The sequence below is a fragment of the Peromyscus californicus genome, unplaced genomic scaffold, assembly GCF_007827085.1.
Source record: "Peromyscus californicus insignis strain IS unplaced genomic scaffold, ASM782708v3 Scaffold_5__1_contigs__length_169319896, whole genome shotgun sequence".
Lineage (NCBI taxonomy): Eukaryota > Metazoa > Chordata > Mammalia > Rodentia > Cricetidae > Peromyscus > Peromyscus californicus.
The window spans coordinates 9,675,115-9,694,726 of NW_026294573.1; the positions used below are offsets into that span (position 1 = coordinate 9,675,115).

The 19,612-nt window shown below is 42.2% G+C and overlaps 1 protein-coding gene across 15 annotated transcripts in view; it reads right to left on the bottom strand.

The window, feature by feature from the left end:
* The window catches only part of Kif1b (kinesin family member 1B), a 145,809-nt gene extending 129,314 nt beyond the window's left edge, over positions 1–16,495 (bottom strand). For 7 of the 15 annotated variants that reach the window (XM_052717438.1, XM_052717444.1, XM_052717448.1 and 4 more), the window contains exon 1: positions 16,174–16,473. The gene's annotated coding sequence lies outside the window, so the exon portion shown is untranslated. Of the gene's footprint in view, positions 1–16,173 lie in introns of all 15 variants that reach the window. The other 8 variants (XM_052717449.1, XM_052717446.1, XM_052717445.1 and 5 more) reach the window with 2 other exon arrangements.
* Positions 16,496–19,612: the final 3,117 nt, after the last annotated feature.

Here is a 19,612-nt window from a genome sequence, read left to right on the forward strand (position 1 = left end):
CAACATTTCAATCCCCACACAACTTTGATGTGGAACTATCATTTTAACTATTATGATGTCCAAAAACCAATTATCTCCCCAACTAGCAATCTATCAATTTTCCACCTTTTCCCCCCTTTTGGAAACAAGGTCTCACTATGTAGCCAAGGCTGGATTTGAAGGCTGATTTCTCCATCCTCCTCTGCCTCAGCCTCCTAAATGCTGGGCTTTCAGGTCCTTCCCACCTCTCCTTCTCATTACCTGTACTCTAATCCATGCCTCGGATTCTTGCAACAAATGAACTGTCCTTTGAACTTCCAGTTTGTTTTTTTTTGTGTTTTTTTTTTTTTTTGTTTGTTTGTTTTTCGAGACAGGGTTTCTCTGTGTAGCTTTGCACCTTTCCTGGAACTCACTTGGTAGCCCAGGCTGGACTCAAACTCATAGAGATCCGCCTGGCTCTGCCTCCCAAGTGCTGGGATTAAAGGCGTGCGCCACCACCGCCCGGCTTGAACTTCCAGTTTTGATTCAATAGTCCTTTAGCAGGGTTGTATAAAACAGAACTGAGAAACAATAAGCATAAGACGGCCACTGGCCAGGATTCAACAGTTTTTAAGGTAGGCATCAAATACTAGATTTTTGTTTTTAACTTTTTATTACATTGGATTTATTTTGTGTGTCAGGGGACAATTTGTGGGAGATGGTTCTCTCCATCCACCATGTGGATCCTGGGAATGGAACTGAGATTGTGAGACATCTTTACCTGATGAACAATCTCACCCCTAACCAAGAATCACTGCTTTAAGCCAAAACTCTGCTTCAAGATCGAACTTCATGTGGATGCAAGAGAAAGATGAGAGTCCTGTTCTACCTGTCTCTTGAGACAGTATCTATAGAACCTGAACCTCACTGTTTTGCTGCTAGGCTGGCAGACCACTGACCCCAACAATCCTCCTGTCTCCTTCTCCTTCCCTTGCAGCACTAGAGCTACAGGCTTATGAGGCCCTGCTCAGTTTTTGCAGGGCAGCTCAGGATCAAAACTGAGGTACCCATGCTTATGCACCAAGAGTCCAGCCCCCAAATCATCCTTCCCAAAGTATGGCTTTCCGTGTCACTCTTCATTTCCAAGAATCTAAGACCAAAGTCAAAGGACACCATCCATGTTCAGGCCAAACTCCTTTACTCACCCCACTCGTGTTCTTTCACAATTCCTCACTATGACTCCCTTACAACAGACCCAAATATTCCAGAAATCAGTGGTATTTCCTAAGTACTTACAGCTTCAAACACACAGTGAGAACACTGCTGTAACTTTACGTGACAGCACTCTATCTTGTACTGTTCTGTAACAGTTCCTCAAAGGGAATATCCTAGTCCTTTCAAAAAACACTTTGAACTTGGGCTGGAGGAGAGGCTAATATCTCAGGGAAAAAAAATTCAACATGACCTTAAGACATTTTAGTCAGTCCCAAAGGAAACATCTGTCAAAAATGACTAGGGATACAACAAAGGACATAGATGTCAATTTTTAAATGTTTCCACCTTTAAAGATAGAATAATGAGGGGAAAAGAAAAACAAAACAAAAAACCAGCCAGGCACTGGCAGACGTTTCTGTAACCCCAGCACTTGGGAAACTGAAGGCAAGAGGATCAAAGATGTGGTGATATATTGTGCACCCTAATAAAATTTGCCTGAAGATCAGAGAGAAAAGGTGATCCTCATCTATGTAAGAGGTTGAAGATCCTGTCACTCACATACACACACAATCAAATGTATAGTCTTAAATTCAATCAGCATATCTTGTATAAAATATTCCAAGATAACCAAACAGTAGATAAGGGTAAATTTTATTACTATTATTATTATTATTATTATTTTATTGGTTTTTTCAAGACAGGGTTTCTTTGTGTAGGCTTGGCTGTCCTGGAACTCACTCTGTAGACCAGGCTGGCCTCCACAGAGTGATCCACCTGCCTCTGCTTCCCAAGTGCTGGGATTAAAGGCATGCACCTCTATAACTGGTTTAATTTCTTCTTTTTTAAAAGATTCGCCGGGCGGTGGTGGCGCACGCCTTTAATCCCAGCATACGGGAGGCAGAGCCAGGCGGATCTCTGTGAGTTCGAGGCCAGCCTGGACTACCAAGTGAGTTCCAGGAAAGGCACAAAGCTACACAGAGAAACCCTGTCTCGAAAAACCAAAAAAAAAAAAAAAAAAAAAAAAAAAAAAGATTCATTTTCACGATTTTCAATTGTATATTCTTTACAAAAAAAAAAAGAAATCAAGCTAATAAACACAAAAGAAATCAGAATGTTTCTCTTCTCTAAATCTGGCAACCTAAAGGCTTTCTGCACAATCAGCATTGGTTACTAAAACACATTACATAAAAGGGTGGTTGTTGGAAAAATATTACAGATTAAGATGAACAATAATTCATTCTGTCATTACTAGAAGCAGGACAACATTTTTTGTTTTTGGTTTTGGTTTTGGTTTTTTGGGGGGCATTGTTTGTTGTTTGTTTGTTTTTGAGACAGGGTTTCTCTGTTTAGCTTTGGAACTCACTCTGTAGCCCAGGTTGGCCTCGAACTCAGAGATCCACCTGCCTCTGCCTCCCAATGCTAGGATTAAAGGTGTGCGCCTGGCTGACAACATGTTTCTTGCTGTCCTACAAAAGGACATATACAGCAGCACCAACCCACTACCTCATACGTATCCTGGCCCTCACTCCTAAAGAAAAATGAATAGAATCAAGCCCTAGAAACTCACTGCTTTGCAAGACACAAAAAGGAAAGAGAAACTCGATAACGCATCAAAGACATCATCCAAATCCAGAATAAGGGAAGAAATAATGAACAAGTCATCTAATTTCTTCAAATAGAAAAACTAGGGAGAAGGAGATTGTAAAAGAGACATCATTTATCAACCGAACAAAATGATTTTTCAGTCGAGAAAATCTGCAAAAACATCTTTTTACAGATAACCAGAAAGAGAAAAAATAAGACAGTTAAAATGTTGATAGTTATGTGGAATACTTAGATTGATTTTTTTTTTTTTTTTTTGAGACAGGGTTTCTCTGTGTAACAGGCCTGGCTGTCCTGGAACTCCCTATGTAGCCCAGGTTGGCCTCACACTCTGCCTGAGGGCTCTGAGATCTGCCTGGCTCTGCCTCCCAAGTGCTGGGACTAAAGGCGTGCACTACCACCGGCCGGCATACTTAGATATTTCTAAGTGTTTCTCTTTTTGTGTTCTACCCAGGGACTGGTAAAGTACTCAAAGATTCTGACTCAGAAATAAAACAGTGAACACTGAACCCTCTTTGCTCTGCTTTTGACATCAAAGATTTGCAACTATGAACTAAAACAGGAATATCTTTAACATCATCACACAATCATTTTGCAGCAGGCTTAATTTCCCTCCCTAAATATTCTACCAGCATTTCATTCGACGTCACACAACCAAAGTCAAAATATCTCTCACCCAAATACAAGCTTGCTTCCTCTATCCACCTAATAATCAGTCACCAAACTGTAGCTTCTAGCTATAAAAATCTCTTTCCAGTCCTACCATATCCCTGTTAGTTAACCATCAAATTCCTTTCTAATTAAAAAAAGCTGACAGCCACTCGTTTGGGGAAGCAATATATTTATATTCTCTCTCTGTCTCTGTCTCTCTGTCTCTCTGTCTCTCTGTCTCTCTCTCCTTCTTTCCCTCTCCTTCAAATACATGGCCTCCTGTGGCCCAGGCTGAACATAATGAAAAAAATCTGAATGTCTGATAATCCAGCCCCAACCTCCTAAGTTATTCAGATTATAAGTATATGCCACCACACCTCTATGAGGTGGTTCAAATCCAGGGCTTCAAGCATGTTAGGTAAGCACTTTACCAACTAAGAAGATCCCCACCGGATAATATATACATTTACATTTTTTCCTATAAATACAATGAGTAAAAAAAAACTTTCCCACAACAACTTAAACATGCAAAAATATACAAAGTATAATACTTGGGCAAGCTGCCCAAGAAGAAAGATGCCAGAGGACCAGTAAAGCCACATGCCACATGGCAATACATAGATTAATAAAAATGGGTTAATTTAAATGTAAGAGCATGTTAGCAATAAGTCAGAGCTATCGGCCAAGCATTTTGTAATTAATATAAGCTTTTGTATGTTTATTTGGGACCAGGTGGTCAGGAAAGAAAAACTGCCTCTGTTTACATATGGCGCCCAACATGGGACACTTACAACTACATAAAGCCTGAGAAAGCTTAAAAAAAAGAGGGGGGGTTCTAGATACACAAAAATGGAGCCAAGAGCTGCTTCATAGTTCATGTCTCTCATGTGGGCTGCAGTACAGAGACACATGAGCTGGCTGTGGTGTGCAGGCTTGAGCTGCATCATGGAGGGTTCCCGCAGTCTCACAAGGGTCACAGTACAAACATGCACTGAGTGGCAGACTTAAGATCTCTGCTCAGATAGACAAAAAGGGTTAAAAATACCCAGTAAGGACAGATTTAGACAAAAAAAGGCCTCTAAACAGGTCACAGTATGTTTAAAAACTGTGAGTAGGCTTAGGAGAGAGAAGGGGTAGAAACAGTCATAGATTAAAAAAGGTGATTTAGCCGGGCGGTGGTGGTGCACGCCTTTAATCCCAGCACTCGGGAGGCAGAGGCAGGCGGATCTCTGTGAGTTCGAGGCCAGCCTGGACTACCAAGTGAGTTCCAGGAAAGGCGCAAAGCTACACAGAGAAACCCTGTCTCAAAAAACCAAAAAAAAAAAAAAAAAAAAAAAAAAAAAAAAAAAAAAAAAGGTGATTTAAAAATAATAGCAAAGTCCTTAAAAAAGAAATAAAGTAATAAAAAATATGATAAGCCACATAAAGATGGGAAATACACAGAGAGTCTGGAGTCTATATTTAATTGTGTTTTCTTTAGATTTTATTTTAAGATTTATTTATTTATTATATATACAGTGTTCTACCTGCATGTGTCGCTACAGGTCAGAAGAGGGTGCCAGATCTCATTACAGATGGTTGTGAGCCACCATGTGGTTGCTGGGAATTGAACTCAGGACCTCTGGAAAAGCAGCCAGTACTCTTTACCTCTGAGCCATCTCTCCAGCCCCCGTTTTCTTTAGTTTTTTAACTGTTAATGGGCAAATAATAACTGCTGAGAGACAGTTTGATTATGAAAGCTACTAAATTAAACCAACCTACATATTTTAAAATTAACTTCAAAATTTAAGTCAAAAGATATGGTACTTTGGGGAGAGGTTATGCTTTTGTTTCTATAGATGAGAGGCTATGGATTCATTCTAGGTTAAGGAAAATCAAGTTTGACCAAGGAAGACCCCCTGAAATCCTGACTACAGATATAAGAAAATAAACCTAAAGAAACGAAAAGACACCTGCTCAAACATAAAACAAAAAATTATCTTTGGCTGGCTTGTGTATAATGCACAGTTTATATTTGTATTAATATAGATATGTATGTTACCTTTAAAAGTTTATGTATTTTCAGAACAAGGGAACCAAACACCAATAACAATGGCCCAGATGATCCAAATCCAAAACAGCTTCAAGGCTGCTGCTGACTAAAATGATCCAGCCTCACAAAATACTCTAGCCAAGCCTTAACAATTATCCTGATTTTCTGAGGTCCCTCAAAAATTACCAGCACCCACCAATCAGCAGGAAGCAATCTAAAAAACTACACCCATATTCCCAAAATATTGGTTATATATGTTTGTTTTCATTTAAGGGGTGCTGGTTACAAACTGTTATTGGTCACAGTCAATCTCTTTCTAAAAGAAGAAAAGGAGTTATGATACAGAAATGATGGGAAAAGGGGTAGATTATTATGATGAGAAAAAAGGTAGATTATTGAATCTGCTTTAATCCAAAAAACAACTGTTAATCTTACATATTTTACATTGGTATGGATTTTAGTTTATTGATTCAAATTTAAAGTTATTTCTGTTATGCTGTATGATGTTTCTACTCTTTAGAATATTGTGCTTATACAGCTCATTTTAAAATACAATATATACGCTGGGCGGTGGCGGCGCACGCCTTTAATCCCAGCACTCGGGAGGCAGAGGCAGGCGGATCTCTGTGAGTTCGAGGCCAGCCTGGTCTACAGAGCGAGATCCAGGAAAGACGCAAAGCTACACAGAGAAACCCTGTCTTGAAAAAACCAAAAAAAAAAAAAAAAAAATACAATATATAATTAAAAATACAGATTAATAATTATCTACAATAGTCAAACTTATAGTCATGTTAGGTATGTTTTCAAGGTCATACACAAATATATTTAGATAGTCTTCAAACACCTCAAAACAACTGAATATTGCATTTAATATGTTTAATAACTTAAGGCTTTTCATGACAGTGAGACACATCTGCTCTGGGAGTACAAATCTACTTCAGAGAAGATGATGGGCATCAAAGAAACTCTATATGGAGTTTGTTTTCTTTTTTTTTTTTTTTTTTTTTTTAAAGATTTATTTATTTATTATGTATACAGCATGTATGACTGCATGCCAGAAGAGGGCACCAGATCTCATTACAGATGGTTGTGAGCCACCATGTGGTTGCTGGGAATTGAACTCAGGGCCTCTGGAAGAGCAGTCAGTGCTCTTAACCTCTGAGCCATCTCTCCAGCCCCGAGTTTGTTTTCTTTATGGCAAAAGCTAGCCATGTGGGCAAAGAAAGTGCCCTTGCCTCAATAGCTGATAGATACTATTCAAACTGGACCAGCAGAACACAAAACAGGTGACTGCCAAACTTTGCTAAGATAAGGTAGAACAGTCCTTCAAAATTTCCTGCTTCTCAGAAATGTCTGTCAGATATGCTAGGCCTGTAGGCCAAAGTTGGATGCCCTAGTGTTACAGATGAAACTTGGGTGACTGTCCAGGCAGCCTGATGTCCCTGTTATTAAGTAACATTTCACCCTTCTGGGTTGAAGACTACTAAATAGTTATAATTGTTTTCCTTAGTTATGATAAAAGATAAAATATATACAAAACTTTGGACTCACAAAGGTAAGATAGATGATAGAGTATTTTCTTTAATTTTGTCAAATACAAATAGGCTGAATATTGTAACTATAATTCTTACTTGATAACTGTTTTGTTATATGTAATTTTACTATGTTAAAGTTAAAACTTTCCTTTTTCATTAGACAAAAAGGGGGAGATGCTGTGGGATGATCTTTCTGTATGTTGTGAATATGTATTACTCTCATTGGTTAATAATGAAGCTGTTTGGCCTACAGCAAGGCAGGATAAGGTTAGGCGGAACAATCAAACTGAGGACTGGGATGGAGAAGGTTGGAGTCGGGACAGATACCAGCCAGCTGCCCGAGAAACAAGATGCCAGAGGAACGATAAAGCCACAGGCCACAAGGCAATACACAGATTAATAGAAATTGGTTAATTTAAATGTAAGAGCTAGTTAGCTATAAGCCTGAGCTATCTATCAGCTGAGTATTTTGTAATTAATATAAGCTTTTGTGTGTTTAGTTGGGACCGGGCATTCGGGAAAGAAAAACTCTACCTCCATTTACAACAACCTTAAATCTAGTTTTTATTGTGAGTTCATTATACCAAGGTAACTTGTTATATGACATTTTGTTTGTGTTCTAACAAGTAAAGCTTGCCTGGAGATCAGAGGATGGAGCTAGCCACTAGTTAACCACAGAGGCCAGGCTGTTGTGGCACACACCTTTAATCCCAAGACTTTGGAAGAAGTAGCAGGAAGATCAAGAGTTCAAGGCTACCCTGGGCTACAGGAGATTGAACCAGTCTAAAAGAGAAACAGAGCCAGGTGGTAGTGGTGCATGCCTTTTATCGCAGCATTAGAGAAGTGGAGACAGGAATATAAGGTGGGTGGAGAAAGGATCTCAGTCTGAGGATTCATAGAGGTAAGAAGTTTCTAGTGGCTGCTGCTCTGCTTCTCTTATCTTTTAGTTTTCACCCTCAATATCTGACTCCGGGTTTTTATTATTAAGACTAATTAGAATTGCGCTTCAGTAATTTTTATTTCAAAAAGAAATTATTATTAGCCCAATTTTCTAGTGCAATAAAGTAACATTAAGAAATTCAAAAGAAGCCAGGCAGCGGTGGTGCACACCTTGAATCCCAGCACTCAGGAGGCAGAGCCAGGCAGATCTCTGTGAATTCGGAGGCCAGCCTGGTCTACAGAGTGAGATCCAGGACAGGCACCAAAGCTACACAGAGAAACTCTGTCGGGGGGGGGGGGGGGGGGGGGGGACACGGACGGGGACGACACACGGGACGGGACTTAAAAGACAATCTTTTCCAATGAACTTTTTCATTGGAAAAAATTTTTTTATTATTTTATTTACTTTTATTATTTTTTTTGAGACAGGACCTCACCATGTTGCCCTGGAAGGTCTGGAATTTCCAAAACTAGGCTGGCCTCCAACTCACCAAGATCCTCCTGCTCTGCCTCCTGAGTGCTGAGATTAAAGACATATACTACCATGCCTGTGACTGAATTATATTTTCAAAAAATGAACTGTAATTTAAAGAATAAAACAAACAAAAAAGGCATGTGAAGTGGCACTCACTTACAATCATGGCACTTGGGAAGTAAAAACAGGAAGATCAGGAATTCAAGGTTATCCTAGACTAGACAGTGAGTTCTAACTTGGTCTGCATGAAATCTTGCCTCAAAAAAAAAGCTAACCAGGTGTCTCATTCACTTAAAAAGTGAAGGCAGGAAGATGGAAAAACAGGATTTAAGAGTAGCCTCTACTACACAGGAGTAGAAGGATAGCCTATACTGAATTAGACTATGTTTCCAAAAACATCATAAGAATAAACATACCAAAAAAAAAAAAAAAAAAAAAAGACAAAATGGGGTTGGGGATTTAGCTCAGTGGCAGAGCGCTTGCCTAGCAAGCGTAAGGCCCTGGGGTTGGTCCTCAGCTCTGGGAAAAAAAAAAAAGAAATAAAGGCATGTGCCAACACATGTGAAAAAGAATAAACATACCACAAAATGAAGTAAATTTCTGTAGTAGAGCCCCAATTAAGATACTACAAATAGGTGCTAGAGAGTCAGCTCAGCAGTTAAGGGCACTGGTGGCTCTACCCAGCACCCACTTGGCAGTTCACAACTGTCTGTGCCTCCTGTTCCAGAGGATCTGACAGACATACATGCAGGCAAAACACCAATACACATAAAAATAAATCATTAAAATTTAATAATTCCTTTTGCTGGGCGGTGGTGGTGCACGCCTTTAGTCCCAGCACTCAGGAGGCAGAGGCCGGTGAATCTCTGAGTTCGAGGCCAGCCTGGTCTACAGAGTGAGTTCCAGGACAAGCTCCAAAAGCTATCTCTTTTGGATACTCTATCTCAAAAAAACAAACAGCCGGGCGGTGGTGGCGCACGCCTTTAATCCCAGCACTCGGGAGGCAGAGCCAGGCGGATCTCTGTGAGTTCGAGGCCAGCCTGGGCTACCAAGTGAGTTCCAGGAAAGGTGCAAAGCTACACAGAGAAACCCTGTCTTGAAAAACCAAAAAAAAAAAAAAAAAAAAAAAAAAACAAACAAAAAACAAACAAACAAACAAACAAACAAAAAATTCCTTTTTATGTAACATTTACGCATTTCTCTATCTAATAACTTCCATAAAGACCAAGCAGGTTTTAAGACCATGGCTATACCTATAAAATGGCTCCAAATATGTAAGAATTTGTGTGTGAGAGACAGACAGGCAGGCAGGCAGGCAGACAGACAGAGGGGTGTGTATGAGTGTGTATGTGAGTGTGTGTGTGTACTCTTGATCTTCGGTCTTGGTCATTCTGTGGGATGGTAATGCTGCCTTTTACATCCTAACTCAATGCCAATAGTCAGCCTGCACAGGAATAGTCTCTGACAGATCATAGTTTCAATTTCCAATATGCCTGAACAGGCTCAGCCAGGCTCCCAACTGTTTTCTTTTAACCACTATCTAAAATAAACTGATACAATTTTTAGACTTACCAAACATATGTCCTCCTGCCTCTGCAACTATGAAACCAAGAATCCTCCTTTGCACTGCTGACATTTTTTTTTTTTCTCAGAAATCAAGAAATGCCTCAAGAAACAGTTTGGAGTTGGAAATGTAGTTCAGTTGTATGTAGTGCTGCCTCATATGCACAAAGCCCTGGATTCCATGCCCAGCCTGGGAGTTTGGGGGAGGCACCCATGGATTGGAGAACAATAATAGTCCCTATGGTTCATGAGCTTTAAATAAACTACTCTAAATGCAAGTTAGAATAGAATTTTTTCAAAGATTCAAAATTTGATTAGTTAATATTAAATCTACCTAGGAAGTTAACTAGTTTTAATGACCAGCCATATTCTATAGATTTTTAGAGGAAGGAGGAGGCAGATATGAAATTCTGCCACTTAAACCCCAACATTCCACTAACATTCTTCTATGATCAAAATAAATGGTAATTATTCCTGAAACTGTCCAGCAGAAAATGAGTTCAGCTTAAAATGATACAAAAGTGGCAAATTTTAAACAAAGGACAATTCAAATTTATTAAGACTTATTTCTGAAATCAGCTTCTCATCACACCTATATACCTGGGTGATAACTCACCTTTGGAGGCAAGAAGGAAGGTCCAATTTTTCTATGTAGAAGCAAATTATCACATGATAAACTGGATTTGAACTTAATATGGTTTCTTTTAAATGACAACACAGAATACAAGTATTGCAGGCTTTCCCCAGGGTTAAACCATGAGTTTGGGGCTGATATTCACTAATCTTTATATAAAATTGCACATTTAAGTCACACCAGTTATATTTTTCATTGAAAACAGTTCAGTTATACTATACTTCCAGCTTGAAAAGCCAGTGGATTTGGTTTTTTTTAAAGCATTTTACATTTGCTTGCGTGCGTGCATGCGTGCGTGCATGCTGGAAACCTGTGCAAGAATAGTATCAAAGATGTAGGAGATCTAGAACCACTCATGCTGGGGTGGCAAAGTGAAAATGCCTGAACCCATCATATCTGACTGTGATGAGCAAAAGAAAGGGGACAGGAATGGAGACGAGATCTTTGTCCCCTACCGTTTTATTTTTAATAGAAAAGACCTGCACCTTTGCATGTTTAATCAACACAATGCATACGTACATCCCTGTCTTGGAGGACCTATCATTCTATTGAGGCAAAGAAGTATTAAAAGTAGTGAGCTACTGTGAATGTAAAAGAAGGGAGGGAAGTAAAGTCAAGAAGAAGTGGTATATGTAGCTATGCCAGGGGGGGCCTTTGTTGAAGTGGTGAAATGTTAGCAAAAATCTGAAAGAGGTGAAGGAGTTAGTCAAGCAGATTAGAGAGAAAGAACAATTCAGGCTAAAGACAGAGTGTGAGTCTTAAGGTAAAACTGGCCAGGAACGTTCAAGGAACAGTGGGGGAAAGTCAGCGAAGGAGAAATAAGAGCAACCAATGAAACAAATTCCAAAAGATTAGGAGCCAGTGATACACAGAGCACAGGCAAGGGATTAGCTGAAGTCAGAGAGAATAACCTTTCTCAGGCTGGAGAAAAGAAGAGAAGGAGGGCGCGGGGGGGGGGGGGGGGGGGGGGGGGGTTGTCAGAAGAGAATGGGGGAGACTGAAGGAACCTGTGCCTTTTTTTTTTTTTTTTTTTTTTTTTTTTTGTGAGGTAGTAGATACATTTTCTGCTAAGCAGAGGCAGTGGGAAGTTTAAGCCACTCACTGTGAACATCCTGAGAAGACCAAGCAGACCTGTTTCAGCAAACATGAAAGACAAATGGAGAGACTCCACACTGACAGTAGCATTAATCCCCAGCCCTTTGTGAGGCTTCTCCATGAAAACAGAGTAAGAACAGAAGGTATGGATAGCAGGAATGACTCAAGCTGGCCTGTGGATAGTAGGCCTTCAGAAGAGTAAAGAATCGAAAACAGCAACGTTGATATTGTATGAAAGGGGCTGGAGCAACGAATCCCAGACGTGACAGTGTGGGAAAAGAAGAGAATAAGAGCCTTGGAGACTGAACACGGGAATACACAAGCAGAGATTACAGGGGTGAGGACTGTAAGTTATCAGGGTTTAAGATCGGACAGCAATCTGAGATCTGAAAGTGATGACATGTTAAAAGATGTGGCACAATACTTAAAAGAACCAAGCCAGGGTTTGAGCAGAAGTGAAGCAATCTGAAGGGAAGGGTGGTCTCTAAGCAAGTCAGCACAATAACTAACCTCGATCTAGCGATGGTAGGGAAGTCATTTAGCATGTTTAAGTTTCTTCACATGAGAAATAGGGACAATAACTGTATGGAGTTGGTATGGTTGCCTATGAATTAAATTAATAAATGTGCTTACAAAACGGTCTGACATATAGAAAGTGCTCAGTATCAGTACAATACTTTATCATTACTGCTGCTACTACTATTGTTTATTTATAGAGCTACTGACATCTGCCAAGACGATGTGAAAAATCTGTGAGGCCCAGGGTACAATCTTTAGCAACACAAAAGTAACAATAAAATAAAATTGGAATGGAAGGGAAAACTAAGTCAAAGGGTACCCAAGTTACCAAAGGGGTAAATGACAGAAGACTATATAACTGAATGACAAGCTATGTTGTAAACAACATGATAGTAAATCTTTAAAATGTAAAATTAAATTTAAAAGTTTTATGGGGTTGGGGATTTAGCTGAGTGGTAGAGCACTTGCCTAACAAGTTCTAGGCTCTAGGTTCAGTCCTCAGCTCCCCCAACCAAAAAAAGTTCTTGTATCCAACAGATATTTTCAGTCTTTTAACTTGAATCACATATGCAGCCACAAACAATCACAAAATCATTCATACTATACAGCATGAAAAAGAGAAAAAAGGCTGACTGAAAATCACAGAAACTTCCAGAGCATAAGCAGCAGTACACTAACTGCACTAAAATAAAGGAAGATGGAGTCCAAGTACAAATGGTAGAGCTCACATTCTTTTAGGACAAAGACCTGAATCTATATATGGGCTGGAGTATCTTCTAATGACTATGAGAACAAATCAGTCACTGAGCTGTTAACCAAAAGAAAAAAAGAAAAATCCAAATTCACAAGATTTCCCTATCATAGCCAAATCTGTTTAATGTCTTCTACACCAAAATAAAGGTGTATATATTTATTCTCTCTCTTGGGTATCTAAAGACCTCTTTCAAAGGGAACTTTGTGAAACAAGGATGATACACCTTTAACTTCAGGGCACTGTGAAATTCTATCACATCAGTGTATAGAACCACAGGGATATGCTTACTCCTGGGAAAGGCTTATTACCGTGAGTAGCCTGGGAAGGGGTTTAAAAACAAGGCAGCAAAGACTCACTGTTGTCCTTTATTCTGTACACAGAACAAGACCAAAACTAAAAAAGTAGGCTAGAAAGCTTTGGCCTTGGAAACTGTTGGCATACTTTTCTTGGGCAATAATTTATTCCCTGCACAAATTTAGTAGAAAAAAGAAAACTGCACTCATATCTGGTCTTGAAATGGGAAACAGTCTGCCCTATGCCTTAGAAACTGTACTTAATTGGATAAATTCCAGAAAAATATTCAACAGTGAAGATCTATACAGACTTAAGAAATCTTTCCTCACTTCAGATTCACAATCAGGTCTGATTTTATCAAATGCTTAAATTATATTTAATCACAGTTCTTTACATATACTTACAACTATTTCTTATTTTTGATATGGAATCATAAAACAGACATTCTGTATTTCTTGAATATTAATGTACTGGAGAAACCACTGACTTCAGGCTAGAGAGACAGCTCAGAAATGAAAGCTCTTCAGGACCCTCCTTTAGTTCCCAGCACCCATATGGGGACTCACAACACCTGTCACTCCAGGTCCAGGGGGTCCAAACCCTTGCTGTCCTCAGAGGGCAGCAGGCACACACACAGTGCAAGCAAAACACTCACACACATAAAATAAATCAAAACCAAAAAAACTAGTACCTGTTGAAGTTTAAAGAGATTGCTTAATGATAAAAATTATAAAAAAATAAAGTGTGTTGAGTTCTCTTACAAAAAAAACACTGGGGGCTGGGGATTTAGCTCAGTGGTAGAGTGCTTGCCTAGCAAGCGCAAGGCCCTGGGTTCGGTCCTCAGCTCTGAAAAAAAAAAAAAAAAACCACTGGAACGTGTTTTTAATAGTTATTCTTAAGTAGACAGAAAAATTAAAATAGAAAAAATTTAAATAAAGAACTGATGCATTAAAACATGGAATATGGGCCAGGCGGCCATGAATCCCAGCACTCGGGAGGCAGAGCTGGGCAGATTTCTGTGATTTCTAGGCTAGCCTGGTCTATAGAGCAAGATCCAGGACACACACCAAAAAACGACACAGAGAAACTGTGTCTCGAGAAAAAAAAAAAAGGGAAATGGAGGGTGGGAATATAACTCAGTAGTAGGTAGCTTGTCTAACATGTCTAAGACCTGGGTTGGATCTCCAGCCCCCACCCATTGCCAAAGAAAGACTATATATATATATATATATATATATATATATATATATATATATATATATATATATATAGTCTAAATTGAAGGGCATAAAGAAGACAGGAGTCATACCATCTCCCCAGGTCCTGTGCATGTTCAAAATATAGGAAAACACATTTACAGGCTCACTCTGAACCCAGTTATTGATCATTTCTAGATGTACTTTAAAACACCAGTATGCGTAATCTTCATAATCCATCCTCAAATAGCACATTAACAACTTCAATTACTTCATAATCAGTATCAACAAAATTAGAAAAGACTATCACACTTCTCAATGAAAATACAAGCTAAAATTTTGTTATGACTAAGCCAAGTGCACAGCCTGTAAATAAAATATCACCCATAATATCGTTTTTTAACGGTTATTCAAACCCAATCACCACTTTCTCTGGGTTAAGACAGGCACATCATGACACAAAGCAGCATGCTCGGTGTTGGCAGAACAGCTGCTTGGAACAGGGAGAGAGAGCTACATAAGCAAGAGATCTGTTGACAATCTAATTTAGGCTACCTCTAGATTCCACAACGATGACAACCTGCATCCTCAGAAATACTGCTGCAAGTCTTCTCGGTTATCAGAACATTCCAGTTTACTAATCTCCGCAATGTTGAGGTACTATGCAAATCTATCCACGTAATGAAATATGCTGAGAGTCTCCAACATGGTAAAGTGGCCTTCACAGAGGAAAGGCATCAACAGGCCTTCGAGAGCCAAAGCAGCAATGGATATCGGTGGTAAGTACAGCATCACAGAATTTCATCCCAACAAGAATGGAATCTTCAAGCCAGTTTACCCTGAAGGCTCGTATAGCAATTCACAAAAGAGAAAAGGTGATTTGGGAGCTCAATTTTGCTTTTATAGTCGGCGAGGGTTTGCGTTGCATGAACAATGACTGGCTTGCTCCAAGCGGCCTCCCAACCCCCACAACTTGGCTTCTGGTGCGGCTAGTCACCCTGAAAGCTGCCAGGGCTGTCACTCGGTGCCTTCCAGCAACCGGACTTGGCTCCTAAACGATTTGTCAGATCATCCTCCCAATATGGCTGCCAGAGTAATCCTGGTCGGCTCAACGTCGAGCCCACACCAGCCTTCCTCCCTGCTGGCCAGCATCCAACAAGCCCCCTCCCTTTGCATCCTTCCTCGGTCTAGCCCTTGAGCCCTCCGCGCCACCGGATGCCCTTTCCTACCTTCATCGGGCACAGGGGCATTGCCACATTCCCAGTCAGAACCCTGATGCCAATCACAATGGGGGTGAGAGGAAAGAAGGGGAGAAAGACCAGCTGGCTTCAAGGCGGGCAGGGCCGGCTCCCCCCGAGCTGCAATGTGCGCAGATACGGCGGGACAGCGACGGCTCTGCTGGCCCGCGGACAGAGCGGGGCCTGGCAGCCCGGGGGAAGCGGAGGGCCGGTGCAGGGCACTGCGGGGGACCGGCAGGCCGCTGGACGAGGGCCCGGGGCTCGCGGCCGGCCGGCCAGGGCTGTCCACCGAGGGCGAGGCTCCTCACCGCGGACCCCGCACCCCGGCCGGCCGCGCCGCTTCCTCGCTTCGCCCAACCCCCTCCCCAGGCCCGACCCCAGCCCGAAGTCTGTCCCGCGGGAGCGGCCCCCTTCGCCGGCGCCGCGGCACCACCGCCCACCTCCTCTCAGCCGCCCCACCTCCGCCTCCTCACCTCAGCCGCGCTGCGGACCGACGGGCGAGCCGGCCGAGTCAGAAGACGCCGCGGCGCGCAGGGGCGCGGGAGGCCGGGCACCGACGCACCTCAGCGCGAGCAGCGGCCGCCGGGAGCCGCAGGGCGCCGCTCCGCAACCCCATCACGCGGCCGCCCAACTCTGCATCGAGGACTGGCGGGAGGCCGGGGCGCGGCGGTGGATGCGGCGAAGGAGCAGAGAGAAGCTCGGACGCGAGCTGTCTCCTCCCAGGTCCACTGCCGTCTGACTACACCGCGTCGCAGCTCGCCAAACTCCGCCCGAAGCCGCCGGCGCGGGACACCGCCCCGAGCTAGAGCGCCGCGCGTCACTCCGGCCCGCCCAGCAACCGAGACCGACGCGGAAGACGACCAATCGAGATGAAGATCTTGGGAAGGACGACCAATAGTAAGGCGAGTCCGTCAGAGGGGGCGGGAGATGCTGGCGGAGCGACGGAGACACTCGAGCGCCCCCTGCTGGTCCAGGAGCCGATGCGGGTGCGGGCGTGTCGGGTGGGCGAAGCCGGTGCCCAGAGTTCCCTCCCGGGTGACCCTCCAAGGGTGTTAGTGGGGAGTAGCCGCGCCTGTGTGGCCGGATGACCCGCTTCGTAAAGGGACAAAAGGTTGCCTGAGTGACAGGGCAGGACTGGACGGTCCAGCTGCCATCCGAGAGCTGGGATTATGTGGGAGCGGCCGAGTGTGGAGTCATTGTCCGTTTGGAAAACAGCTCACACGGCGATGCCGCCGAGCCCGGCGCGGTGGGAAGGGAACCACGCGCAGGCATGAGTGTATCCAGCAGAAAGCTTCCTGGCCTATTCTTGTCGAGCCCCAGCACAACACCTCCCACACGCCACCTTGGGAGAAAAGGAGGAATGAGTAATGGGAGAGCATGACTTAGTGGGCATTCAGCGTCTCCTTGGGAGACGGCGTGCTGGTGTGAGCAGAGGAACAAAACGCTTTGTATCGCGCCCAGTGAATGGACTGAGCGGCCCGTGAGAGATGGCCCTGAAGGGGCTTACCAGAACTCATGAGAACACAAAAGCTCTGCGAGCCGTGTGTTTTTAAAAAATCAGATTTGGGTTCAGCTCAAAGGAAAAGGCCCACAGCTGTTCATGAGCAGCTCAATTCAGTACTTAGTAGAAAATATCACAACGACAACCTGCCAATCACACTGCCTTTGAAGGTTGAATAACGTCTTTCGGATTTACTAGCAGAAACTGAAAGTAAGATAAGATTTTTTCTTTCTCACCCCTGACTTTAATACAGTATTTTTGGGTAGAAAAAGGCCTACACACTAAAACATGAAAATTAACCTTCTACACTAATGATTCTGAAAAATCACCATGCCACTGAAGTAGACTCCCCAGTTATTCTACGTTTATTGGACATTTCTCATTGTATTTATTTGTTTTGTTTTGTCGTCTCGCTTTGTAGTTCTGACTCTCCTAGAACTCACTATGTAGACAAGGCTGGCCTCCAACCCACAGAGATCTGTCTGCCTCTACTTCCCAACTGCTGAGATTAAAGACATCCCCCACAACAAATTAGAATTTATACTTCACTTTTCCACAAAAAGATTTGATGGAATTTATACTGAAACAAACAAGCAATAAAATTGCTTAAAATATTAGGAGGAATGATTTTGTGAGTTGAAGACCAGCCTGGGCTACATAGAGAAACCCTGTCTCCAACAAACAGGGCCAGTCAAGATGGATTTGTGAGTAAAGGTGCTTCTGATGAAGCCTAATAATCCAAATTCCATCTCTAGAATCCATGTAAAAGAGGAAGGAGAGAACCTACTCAACACATGGATACACACTTCACACACCACACCATAATAATAAATTAAAATTTTGCCGGGTGGTGGTGGCACATGCCTTTAATCCCGGCACTTGGGAGGCAGAGGCAGGCGGATCTCTGTGAGTTCGAGGCCAGCCTGGTCTACATAGTGAGTTCCAGGACAGGCACCAAAACTACACAGAGAAACCCTGTCTCAAAACACCAAAAAAAAAAAAATTAAAATAAAATAAAATTTTAACAGACAAAAATATTAATAAAATAAATAAAACAAGAAGTTGACCTGAAAGTGTAGCTAACTTGTGGAGCACTTGTTTAGCTAAATATGGGAGGCCCTGAGTTCAGTGCCTAGAATGAGGAAGAGGAAGAGATGAATCATAGAGTATAGAGAAGCGTTAATGGGTTTGCACCGGAGCACGAGGTTCTGATGTGCTCTCGCACAGTAGAAGGTCCATAGGTAGCAATAACACGCTGTGCACTTCAGAAAACTAGGAGAAAAAGCTTCAGAAGCTTTCAGTATGAAGAAGCAATGTTTGAGGAGGGGCTGGAGAGATGGCTCAGCAGTGAAGAGAGCTTCCTGCTCTTGAAGAGGACCTGAGTTCAGTTCCCACTAGCTGCATTTGGGCAACTCACAGTCATCTGTAACTTTAGCTCCATGGGGATCTGACATCTCTGGCCTCCAAGGGCACCTGCACTCAGATGCACATTCCAACACATAGATATAATGTTTTAAATTAAAAAATAAATCTTTTCACAGTGTTTGAAATAAATATGCTAAACCTGAATTAAACATTATTCAATGTGTATGTGTCCAAATACAATGTGGCATCCTTATTAATACATACGATTTTAATATCTTCATACATCATAAGGCTTTTTTAAGCAAATAAAAAGCTATGAAGAAAAGCCTGCTTGAGCCAGGAATGGTGGGCATGTCTATAATTCCAGCACTCAACAGACAGAGGTAGGAGAATCTCTGCAAATTGGGAGCCAGCCTATACTATAAATGGAATAAGCTAGCCAGGGGTACATAGTGAGACCCTATCCCAAAAACAAAGCAACCAATAAAAAAAAAAAAGGCTGCTTTAGCTGGAATAAGCAGAATCAGAGAAAGAGAGGTAATTTCAAAATCCTAGAGTCAGGGAAATATACTACCTCTGAGCATAGACCCATGCCTTAGCTTCCTGAAGGCCAAGACAAGACAGAAAGTGCAATGGCGTAAAAAACAGCTCTATCGAGTCATCGGAGACACCCACTTAACCCAAGTGCAGAGCTCTGAGTATACACACCCCTAGATGGTAGTGACTATGGTTTGAACACTCAATTGAGCTCACACTAAGAAGAATCTCAGTGGAGGTATGGGGCAGCAAAAATGGAACCACCAACAGAGGCAGACAAGGCTGCTTTGTGCAAGCTTTGGACCCTCTGACGAATGAAGCATTCCGCAGTCACTCAATTGCTCAGTTAACAGATTTCTGGTAAAAGATCCTTTCCAAAGTCACAAACTACTGTGAGAGCAAATGCACCACGGTCTGATGGGGCTACCCCTGGAATGCAAGGAAATAAAAGTACAAAGAAAGTGAGAGAAAAAAGTCCTTGGCCCACAGTTAGAGAGACTCTAACATTA